The sequence below is a fragment of the Procambarus clarkii genome, chromosome 22, assembly GCF_040958095.1.
Source record: "Procambarus clarkii isolate CNS0578487 chromosome 22, FALCON_Pclarkii_2.0, whole genome shotgun sequence".
Lineage (NCBI taxonomy): Eukaryota > Metazoa > Arthropoda > Malacostraca > Decapoda > Cambaridae > Procambarus > Procambarus clarkii.
Genome location: NC_091171.1, coordinates 11063817 through 11076012, shown reverse-complemented (window position 1 = coordinate 11076012; position 12196 = coordinate 11063817). Strand labels below are relative to the sequence as shown.

The 12196-nt window shown below is 48.8% G+C and overlaps 1 protein-coding gene across 5 annotated transcripts in view; it reads right to left on the bottom strand.

The window, feature by feature from the left end:
- Window positions 1-12196, bottom strand: part of LOC123757090 (microtubule-associated protein futsch) — a 199481-nt gene that overhangs the window by 59281 nt on the left and 128004 nt on the right. The gene's annotated exons all lie outside the window — the stretch shown is intronic.

The following is a 12196-nucleotide window of genomic DNA, read 5'->3' as shown; positions in this document are numbered from 1 at the left end:
TCCCCACTCGAACGAGCTTCAGTTTCGTCCCCACTCGAACGAGCTTTCATTTCGTCCCCACTCAAACTAGCTTCCATTTCATCCCCACTCGAACAAGCTTCAGTTTCGTCCCCCACTCAAGTAAGTAAGTAATTATCAAAAGAAGGCACCAAACCGGGAAGGCTATGTAGCACCATCAAATACGCAAAATAATCAGAGGGCGCTAAATATCACCAAGGATGCCAATACGAGAACAAAAACGCATAAGGCGAACGATATCAAAAGTATCCGAGTCACCAAGAATTCTATCGAGGGACAGGTGACCGCGAGGGGCGGTCGGAAAGCAAGACACACGCTCGTCCTGGAAGTCAGGACATTCAAGAAGGACATGCACGACCGTAAGAGGGACAATGCAACTAGGACAATAAGGAGCAGGGCGGCGCTCCATCAAGTGACCATGGGTTAAGCGAGTATGGCCAATACACAACCTCGCCAGAGCTGTTTCCCACCGCCGGTTACGGTGGAAGGAGGACGGCCATGAGGAAACATAACATTTAAGAGTACGTAGCTTGTTAAGAGTAACAGACAACCAAGAAGCCTGCCAACGGGTAAGGACTGAGGAATGGATAACCGGGTAAAAGTCGGAATACGGAATGCCTTTACGAGAGATGGGACAAGAGCGGACAGCTTCCTTAGCGGCAGCATCCGCACGCTCATTTAAAGACACACCAATATGGCTGGGAACCCAACAAAACTCAACCGACTTAAATTTACTGTGAACGAGAAACAGCCAATGCTGGATCTCGACAACTACTGGATGAACCGGATTAAAGGACCCGAGAGCCATGAGGGCACTACGAGAGTCAACAACAACCACAAAGGAAGACTGACAACGAGAAAGCAGGAGACGAAGAGCATAGAGAATAGCATAAAGTTCCGCTGTAAAGATGCTAGTCTCCGGAGGCAAGCGACACATATAAGTGCGATCAGGAAAAACAACAGAGTAGCCAACACCGTCCGCTGACTTAGACCCATCGGTGAAGACAGAAACGGAGCGGGAGTGAGAAGAAAAGTGCTCGAGGAAAAGGCGTTTTAGAACCGTAGGAGGGGTAAAAGCTTTAGTGATACGGGTCAAGGAAGTACAAAACCGCGGAAGAGGGACCCTCCACGGGGGCAAAGAAGGAACAACACGAGGAGAAACATCAGAAATACGAACGGAGAGAGAATCCTGTAGGCGAGATAACTGGACAGAAAGAGGGAGGTGGTGAAGAGGAACAGGAACCGCAGGAGGGGTAAAAGTTAAAGCACGACAGAGGCGAGAGGAAGGATGTTGCAAGGACCGCGCAAGATAGCGAAGACAGTAGCGATCACGGCGGTCCTGGAGAGACAGGAAGCCAGTGTCAACATACAAGCTAAGGATGGGAGTCGAACGAAAGGCACCAGAACTGAGGCGCAACCCAGTATGGTGCAAAGCATCAAGACGGCGAAGAGTAGAAGGAGAAGCAGACGAGTAAGCAGGGCAACCATAATCGAGCTTAGACAGGACGAGAGAGGAATGTAAAGCAAGGAGAGTGCGCCTATCTGCCCCCCAAGAAGTATGGGACAAGACCCGAAGGAGGGTAAGGGCCTTAGAGCACTCAACACGGAGGTAAGAGATATGGGGAGACCAAGACAAACGAGTGTCAAGGAATAACCCCAAAAGCTTCGCGGAATCTTTGTATTCAAGGGGATGACCATAAAGTGACAAAGAGGGACGAAGAACAACCCGTTTCCGCGTAAAAGTCATGGCACAAGTCTTAGAAGTAGAGAACTTGAAGCCATGACCTGTGGCCCAAGACGACACGGCATCAATTGCAAGTTGAAGCCGGCGTTGAAGGAGAGGCGAATCATCACCCTGACAACAAAGGGTAAGATCATCGACATAGAGAGCGGCGTTGAAGGAGAGGCGAATCATCACCCTGACAACAAAGGGTAAGATCATCGACATAGAGAGCGGAGAAGACACCAGAAGGAAGAGAGGAAAGAAGACCATTGAGGGCAACCAGAAAAAGAGTAGTGCTCAGAACACTACCCTGGGGCACACCTTCGTATTGCTGAAAAGAGGGAGAGAGCGGTACCAAGGCGCACCCGAAAGGAACGACGAGAGAGGAAGCTGCGGAGAAAGAGAGGGAGATGACCACGAAGGCCAAAAGAATGAAGTTGAGATAGGATATGATAACGCCAAGTGGTGTCGTAAGCCTTTTCTAGGTCAAAAAGGACGGCAACAACGGAGGTCTTCGCAGCAAAAGCAGTACGAATATAGACCTCCAAGTTCACCAGGACATCTGTCGTGCTGCGGCACTTGCGGAAACCAAATTGAGAAGGGGAGAGGAGGTGATGGTGTTCCAGGAACCACATCAGACAAACGTTAACCATATGTTCAAAGAGTTTGCAGACACAACTTGTGAGAGCAATAGGGCAAAAGTCCTTAGGGGAAGTACCCAGAGACCCCGGTTTGCGAACAGGGAGGACAACGGCATCGAGCCAGTCCTCAGGGACTGACGACGACTCCCAGATCCGATTATACAGACTCAGTAAATACTGAGACGTGCTCGGAGGGAAATGGCGAAGCATCTCATAATGAATACCATCGGAGCCCGCCGCCGTAGAACCGCAGAGGGCCAGGGCAGAACGAAGTTCAGAGAGAGAGAAGGGATCATTATAGGGAAGCTGAAGATGAGTGCAGAAATTTAAAGGACGAGACTCAAGGACAGGTTTACGAAGAAGGAAAGATTGGGGAAGATGAAGACCAGAGCTAACAGAAGAAAAGTGGGAACCCAGTTCGGAAGCGACCTGCAACGGGTCCGCCACAAGAGTATCACGGAGGTGAAGGACCGGTGAAACATCGGGAACGAACTTACCCGCTATCTTGCAGATACGCTTCCAGATCTGGGCCAGAGGGGTCTTGGACGTAATTGTTGAGACATAAGATGCCCAACATTCACGTTTAGCCGTACGGATGGCCCTACGGGCCACCGCACTCGCTTTCCGAAAGAAAAGAAAAGAATCGGTCGTCTGCCTACGGCGGTGCCTCTTCCAGGCTGCACGCTTACAGCGGACAGCCCGAGCACAGTCTGCATTCCACCAGGGAACGCACTTCCGTGGACCCCGAGAGGAAGAGCGAGGAATAGAGCGGAGGGCAGCGTTGAAGACAGTGTCATGAAAAAGGAGGAGAGCGCGAGAGAGAGGCAGAAGGGAGAGGTCAGAGAGAGCAGCACTGAGGGTAAATAGGGTCCAGTCTGCCTTAGCAAACTGCCACCTAGGGAAAGAGAGGGAAGGGCGAAAAGAGAAAAAGGAAACAAGGATGGGGAAATGATCACTTCCATGGAGGTCATCAAGAACCTGCCACGTGAAATCTAAGTAAAGAGAAGAAGAGCAGAGAGAAAGATCAAGACAAGAAAGGGTGCGAGTCTGAGAGTCCAAATGAGTGGGCTCACCAGAATTCAGAAGAGACAGGGAAGAACAGAGGAGAAACGGCTCAAGGAGGCGACCCCGGGTATTCGTCAGAACGTCACCCCAAAGGGAATGACGACAATTGAAGTCACCCAGCAGGAGCACAGGCTCCGGCAAGGAGTCTAGGTGGTGTTTCAAATCAGGAAGAGAGAGCGGGACACTCGGGGGAAGATAAATGGAACAAACTGTGTACCATTTCCCCACAAAGATACGAGCAGCAGAACAATGGAGAGGCGAAGGAAAAAGTAAAGGAACAAAGGGAACATCAGCACGAATCAAGAGAGCAGAAGAATTAGAAGGCCCAGCAATGGCTGGGGGGGGGGGAGAGAAAGGAATAGCCACGAAAACGACCAGGACGGGCACCAAGCATTGGCTCCTGGAGACAGACACAAAGGGGCGAAAACCGCGAAATCAGAAGTTGGAGTTCGAGGAAATTGGCGTAATAACCTCGAACGTTCCATTGAAGAATGGACAACGACGAGAAGAGAAAGGACAAAACCAGAGAACAAGGAAGAAACCAAGGCGAAAGAGCAACAGAGCACGTTAAAGAATATCAGGGTCGGGATCAGGGTCAGCAAAGTCAGGGTTAGGGGGCATGGGTAAACTGAGCAAAGACGGAGGGAAGGAAACGGGAGAACAGATCAGAGGGGGGCGGGCGGGGTCCGGAGGAGGAGGAGGAGGAGGAAGAGGAGACAACGGAGAGGAGCAGTCAAGGACAGCAGCAGGAAGAGGGGGAGTAGAAAGAGGGGAGCGCACCCCAGCAAGAGCAGCAACCGAAAGGGAAGCAGGGGCCAAAGAAACCTCCATAGCAGGAACAGGGGGCGCAATCACTGAAACGGGAGGGGAAGGAGCAACAGAACCAGACGTAGGAGCTGAGGAAGAAAGCGAAGCCTTCTTACCCGCCGGGGAAAAGGAAGGAGAGGAGCCAGGCTTACGCTTCTGACTTAAAGAGACCGGTGTCCCAGCAACTACGTACCGGGCAACGGATTCCAGTGTCTCAACAGGAGAAGCCGAACGAGAGCACACACGACGGCCGCTAGGAGAGCGATGGACATCCGCCCGCACCGACAGGCGGTGGGGAGAGCCGATAGATGGAGGAAGAGGATGGGAAGGAGGATCGGAGGGGGACGAGGAAGAAGACACAGGAGACACGACAGACCGGGTAGAAGGAAGGGGAACCCCGGACAGAGGACCAGGAGGATCCTTCGGGAGAGAACCCAAAGGAACAGAGGAGGGGGCAGTGGGCGCATCAGGGTCCAAGGCCCGGAAACGGTTGTGAGTCTGAGGAAGGCGGGAAGGACGAGGAGAGGAAGAGCGCAACACGCGAGCATAAGAGATATTAGCATAAGGCGGGAGCCGGCGAACCTGGCGTCTCGCCTCAGGAAAAGATAAACGCTCCCAGTGCTTCAAGTTGAGGACGGCTGCCTCAAGCTTGAAATGGACACACGCACGGGAGAAGGTAGGATGGGCCTCACCGCAGTTGAGGCAACGAGCCTGGGGAGAAGTGCACTCCGACTTAGAGTGACCTTCGCCACCACACAAAGGACAGAGAGAGGCAGTCCCGGAGCAGCGGAGGGCACCATGCCCAAACCTCCAGCACTTGTTGCAGAGCCGAGGAGAAGGAATGTACTCCTGGACAGAGCACCTGGCACCAGCAAGAATGACAGAGGGTGGAAGGGTCCTACCATCAAAGGTAATCTTCACAACCCGGAGGGGTTGACGGCGACTACCACGAGGGGGACGAGTAAACGTGTCCACCTGGAGAATAGAATGGCCCTGGGCAGCAAGGATATGTCGAATATCGTCGTGGCAGTCGCGCAGGTCCCGAACACCGGCCGCAACATGGGGCGGGAGCAAAATAGTGCCAACACTGGCATTCAACTGAGCGTTCTTCGAGACCCGAACAGGGGTCTCGCCAAGGCAGCCAAGTGGGAAGCAGCATCCTGAGAAGGAGCAGCAACGACACGTGTACCGAGACGAGTGGGGTTGAAAGTAATGGAGGCATCCACGGAATCAACGAGATGTTGATGGAGGGAGAAATCGTCAGGAGGCGCAGAATCAAGAGGGAGGAGATCAAAATATTTGGCCCACGACGCGGGACCAAACAAGGCTTGATAGGTAGCAGAACTGGAAGGAATCGAGCGAGGGCGGCCGTGACGAGGACGGCGGTGAGAACCCCCAGAGAGAGAGGGGTTAAAAGGCGCAGTAGTTACAACTAGAGAAGGAGCCGCGCCAGGGGACGAGGTAGTCATCACTGGGGGCTTGGGGCTCGACCCAACCACAGAGGAGGGAGGGGAGCCAGGGGAAGGAGTCAGAGAGGCCAAAGGAGGAGCAAGGTCGGGGCCCAATGCAGCGGAGGCTACAGAGCCCGGTCTTCCAATACGGACCGACTCGGGGGCTTGGTCGCCCACCCCACGAGCCTGAGAAGGTACACCAGAAGCAGCCGAAACAGGGGTTATCATCATGACGAAAAAAGAATTCATTCACGAATGTGCCCCCACACCCACCATGGAGCCACAATTAGAGGCAGGACACCCAACAAGAAGCTATCGCCGATCTTGCCGGGGCCTCCTAGGGGTGCGTCGTGAGTATACGCCCCACAAACGTCACCGTAAGAAACCGACAGTCCGTCGAGATCGGGTTCAGTGACGAAAGGGGGATTGACAATAAAAGGTTCCCCTCGCTCTCGACGTCGGGTACTACAGTTCTACGGGTGCAAGAGTATGCCGCCTCAAGCACCCGGGCGTCAAAATAGAAGAAGTCCAAGGAAAGAACCAGAACGAGCAAAAGGTCGGCAGGAAACGGCAAGCAGATAGGAGAAGAGGGGGAGAAAAACGAAACAGAAGGAAAAGGAAAAGATGCCCAGCAGAATTGGAGAGGACGGCAGCAGGAGCACAAGGCTAGAAAAGGACAGAGGACTGTCCCAAGGAGCATCACACTCCGGCAGCCGTCCACTAAGCCCCCACACGGCGACAACGAGCTGAGCGGGGAGGGGGGTCCCCCACTCAAGCAAACTTCATCTTCTCCATCACTACAATTGGTATCGTAACCACTATGGCATAAGTAATTGATTATTGTGATAGTGCCCTCTCCTATTTCTCCCATATGCCTGCTTTAAGAGTCATATCAGCTTTCTTTACTAATTCTCTGAGATGCAGGGAATCTTTTGGTATATGTGGCGACCAGATCGGCCACCCGATGAGGGAGAAATTTACACTATAAGTTTGTAGGTAAGGGAAAGGGGTGCCCTGATACAAACAAAATGGTACCCCCTACCTGCAGATCTACCATTTTGTGGAGGACGCCAGCCGAGTGCGGATTGGCTGATTTAGATCATGGGCGAATAACCAGAGCCCGCCGTGATGTCACCGAGTGCCCCTGGTGACGCCAGCTGTGTTAGAGTCCAGAGTTGATCTGACTGTGGAGGTGGGAGGATGTGCCTCGATCAGCTCTCGAGGATTTGAGGCTCAACAAGTCTTACTGAGTGGATTAAAGCTAGTCATCGCAGCCCACCGTTGCTATTGGAGACCCTGTGCTTCCGGGAAGCAAGAAGAAACCACGTTCATTGAGCAGAGAAGTGCCAAAATTTGAAGAATCGGTCGGCGACGATGCTGGAGGGGCGCCGCCTGATGCTTGAAGGTCTGGAGGGGCGACACCGTTCCTAGGGCAAGAAGCAACGCCTTGTGGAAAGGACGAGTGTGTGCTTACAGTGATTAGTTCAGTGCCAACTGGTGAACCAGGATTGGGATATCTGAAACTCTGGGAGTGGTTCAGCGACGACGCGAAGGCTTCACGACACCTGAGGACTTGTGGAACGTTCCTGGATCGTCAAGGACCGATTCGGGAAGCGCGGGAACCTTACACCATCGAGGGACAGGCGTCGTGAGTAAGGAATGTAAAGGAAGATCAATTTCCCTCCCATTACCCCTTCATTGAGTAGGCTAGATAGGCCACGATATTTACCTATGTATGTTACAGTATAACACTAATACATTAGTAGTAGGATAGGCTGCAGGGCAGCTTGTGTCCAGGACTGTTGAAGAGGACAGCAAGTGTAGACGACGGGGCAGTTGAAGAGGAGGTAAGCGACGTTGACGAAGAGGCCCCGCTGTGAGGAAGTGTGTGGCCCCTTTTAAATCTGCCCAGTTGAAGGAGTTGTTGGAGGTCGTGAATAAAAAAAGAGTTGCTGATGATCTCCAGATTGTTTATTCTTATTTTCATTTCCTGTATTGATTTTAACTGTATGTGATCATATAGCTTATGTCAGTAAATTCACATATTTAATCATGGTGTTTAAGTGTGCCTCCATAATAATCTCTATGAGCATACACGAGGGATATCATAGTCCCACCTAGTGAACATCACGTTTTCTACAGAAGAAAGCAGCACAGACTGATGTAGAAGTGTACCCTAGGCTATCTGTCCAGTATCAGAGCTGGAATGGTGGCAACACTTTGCCAACAATGTAGTGGCTGGAGAGAGGTAAAGCCACACAGATTTTATGGAAGTGTATCTTGGGCTGACAGACCAGTGTCAACTCTGTAGGAGTAGCAACACTTTGGCAACAAGCAGTATAGAATACACCCACTGAACTGCACTGCTGGGGTGCAGATGTATCAACCCAGCTGGCGACCTTGTCAAAAGAAGATAGAGAAGACAGGCGGGAAAGGAATTCCTGCAACTTTTTGTCTGGCATTCAAGACTCAGGGAAAATTATTGTTAAAAGGTAAGCCTGGGTCTTCCTGTACTTCTCCACGGGTCTAGGCCGGAATTGCTAATGACAGTTTCCCTGTGATTGACTGAAGGGCTCCCAGGGTGAATCAGTGGCACCCCTAGTGGTGGGGACAAAGACCTGCGGTGGTGGGTATTACTGGTCCTCTCCTGTGGGACCAGGAGACTCCGGTGAGTCCCAAGAGTCGGAGGGGCTGAGTATTCTGCCTTCTGAGCCCCTTAGCAGCCGACTGCTAGCAGAGCCCCATCCCACCCCCTGTGACATTATTCAATGTAACTCGTCGAAAGTCAACATTTTATCAGTTTCGTCCCCACTCAATCAAACTTCATCTTCTCCATCACTACAATCGGCATCGTAACCACTACAATCATCACTACAATCGTAACCACTACGGCATAAGTAATTGATTATCGAATGTAACTCGTCGAAAGTCAACGTTTCGTCCCCACTTGAACAAGCTTCGGTTCCATCTCCACTCGAGCAAGCTTCCGTTTCATCCCCACTCGAACAAGCTTCGGTTTCATCTACACTTGAATAAGCTTCCGTTTCATCCCCACTTGAACAAGCTTCGGTTTCATCCCCACTTGAATAAGCTTCAGTTTCGTCCTCACTCGAGAAATCTCTTACCTTCACATTGCATTCATCATGTAGCGGGTGGTGAGGAAGCCAACGGCTGATGATCAAGAAACCTGCCACAGCTCCGCCCATTATCAACAACGCACGAATTTTTAAGAATCTTTCAGTCATCTTCACCGCCATCTTACCATCTTCACTAACGACAGAGCCAATGACGGGTCCATTAACGGGTCCAATGATAGAGCCAATGACGGGTCCATTAACGGGTCCAACAATAGAGCCAATGACGGGTCCAACGATAGAGCCAATGACGGGTCCATTAACGGGTCCAACGATAGAGCCAATGACGGGTCCATTAACGGGTCCAACAATAGAGCCAATGACGGGCTCAAATGACAAATATTTTTACCTCGTCATAAACATGATTTTCAAATGAAGAAATTAAAAAAATTCCACAAGTGACCGCGAGAAACATTAAGGACATTTTCATCATTACGGATACGTTCATTTTGTGGATACTTAAATTAGTGTTTTACTAGTAACTCTAGTAATACCTATATAAGATATATATATATATATATATATATATATATATATATATATATATATATATATATATATATATATATATATATGCAGTTCCGGCGGCCAATTACTATAATGCAATATCTAACATCTGTTAATATAGTAAACTTGTAATTGGTGATAGGATTTGACCCCGGGTGTTGGAGAAGGTGGCTTTGGTGGCAGTGTTGGAGAAGGTGACAGCGATCATGAGGTGAAATGGGGAAATTTGGAGGGTTATCTTGAGATGATTTCGGGGCTTTAATGTCCCCGCGGCCCGGTCCTTGACCAGGCCTCCACCCCCAGGAAGCAGCCCGTGACAGCTGACTAACTCCCAGGTACCTATTTACTGCTAGGTAACAGGGGCATTCAGGGTGAAAGAAACTTTGCCCTTTTGTTTCTGCCTCGTGCGGGAATCGAACCCGCGCCACAGAATTACGAGTCCTGCGCGCTATCCACCAGGCTACGAGGCCCCTCAGGGGAAGAGATTGTAAAAGTGCTAGTGCAGGCTCTTTGCGCAGTGCAGTGGTTAAGGAGCAGTTTGTGGAAGCAAACTCTTTTCACAATTTTAAACTAGATATGAAAGGGAAATACGATTGGAGTCATTGCTGTAAACAACCAATGGCTAGAAAGGTGGGATCCAAGAGACAGTGCTCAATCCTATAGGCACAAATAGGCGAGTACAAATAGATGAGTACACACACGCAGGTGAGGGGGGGGGCGAAAGGGGCCTGTGGCTGATTGGACAGTGCTCTGTACTCGTAATCCTAAGGTCTGGGTTCAATTCCCGGCGTCAGAGGAAAGAGATGGGCAGAGTTTCTTTCACCCTGATGCCCCTGTTACCTAGCAGTAAATAGGTACCTGGGAGTTAGACAGCTGTTACAGGCAGCTTCCTGGGTGCGCGCGCGCGTGTGTGTATGTGTGTGTGTGTGTGTGTGTGTGTGTGTGTGTGTGTGTGTGTGTGTGTGTGTGTGTGTGTGTGTGTGTGTGTGTGTGTGTGTGAAAAAAAGTAGTAACAGTTCATTGACAGTTGAGAGGCGGGCCGAAAGAGCAGAGCTCAACCCCTGCAAGCACAACTAGGTGAATACTGTGGGTAAATTGTCGGGATTGATATATGAGGAGAATTACTTAGGACTTATACTGTACTAAATTAAAAATTACTGTATGCAAAATTAATACAACTAAAGTCCGTAGCTAGGGCTGTAAAGCCTAGCTCTTCTTGACCTAATGACAGACTGTGAACTGTGAGGGACAGGTGGGTCCCTAAGGGTGAATGGTGAAGTTGATTGAAAATCTACAATCCACCTGCAGACAATTCAACACATCAGCTTGTATTGTTAATACAAGGATAAGATTAAATAACTCGGTTCTATAACTGAAAACTGGTTCTGTTTAAATGAAGGATCTAAACATGTACACAGTTCAGCCTATCACTATAACTACAACAGCCAATATTAACATACTAATAAACACAATAATTTGTATTATAGAGGACCATTGCAATTAAAGGACCATAATATGGTCTAAGTGTACCGATATAACCATCTTGGTTCAAAGGATTATATTCAATATGATAAACATATATGATAAATTAAAGATAACTAAGTAAACAATTGTTAACTTAAAGTATATTATCAATTATATATACAGATATCAATTTATATAAAAAGATTCTGTCAAGTTTGACTTTCAATGAATGAAGTTAAATAATTAGTGAGTGTCCAGATAAATTGAAAAGTTTCAATGGCTGAAAGATTAATAAAAACTTACTGAAATATGGGGTGTTGTCCCGCTCTGTAACGGCAAACAGACTTATTGGTTATATTAAGGGTACACAAGCATGCAATTGGCCAATCAACACACTACAATAACACTCAATATACTTATGTTTATACAGTGTGAGAGCCGGTGCCGCCTGACAAGTTGCCAGACTGACAACCTATCTTGTAGAGCACTATATTTATATATCACAGCTTTGCTGTTTAAATCGTGGGCAACATTCCCGGGTGTGTACTCATTCTCAGTACTGAATGAGCAGGCGCACGCAGCATGAGCTAACAGCACTGCTGTTCAGCTTGTGACCACAGAATCGCCTAAAACTGTCAAAATATATATGTAACTGGTATTATTTAACCATGATAGTATTACAGAAGAGCCTGACTGTGATAAAGACTGTGTACAATGTTCAGATATCAGTGAAGCAATGTTGTTCAAGATGTTCACAGCGCTAGCCACAACACTGCCATTATTTCGTCCATCCAAGAATCTTCAAACAGCCTCTTGTGTTTATTTACAAAATAAATTTGTGGAAAATTATTCAATTACAGGATTTAGTGACTGGGATTTGAATAATAGCAGGATTGTGGTGAAAATTAACGAGGTGCATAGTATGGTGGGAGGAGTAATTTTGGTGAGTAGGGAGGAAGAGATGGCATCGTCTGCTGTGTGACTTGTCAAGCAGTTTGTTGTTGTAGCGATGTTGTCTGGACACCATACCAGGTTAGCTGTACAGTTATGGTGAACAAACAACATCGTGTAATAAAACTACAAACAGTATTCTGGGAAGAGGAATGATGGCGAGTTAGGTGTTGGAGTGAGGGAGGGGAGGGTTGGCTGGGTGTAGCAGCCCACTCTTGTTTTTAGGGCTCACCATACCAACTTAGTGGTTCGTTATGGTGAACACACATGTAAATAGATATACACAGTATGTGTATATATAGTGTAATAACAGCAAAAACACTGATTGATCAAAGAATATGGTGTATGTCACATATATGAGCCACATAATTTTGAGCATATAGATGTTCCACACACTGAACTATATAAATTCCACAAATTACTCACTTTTGAATA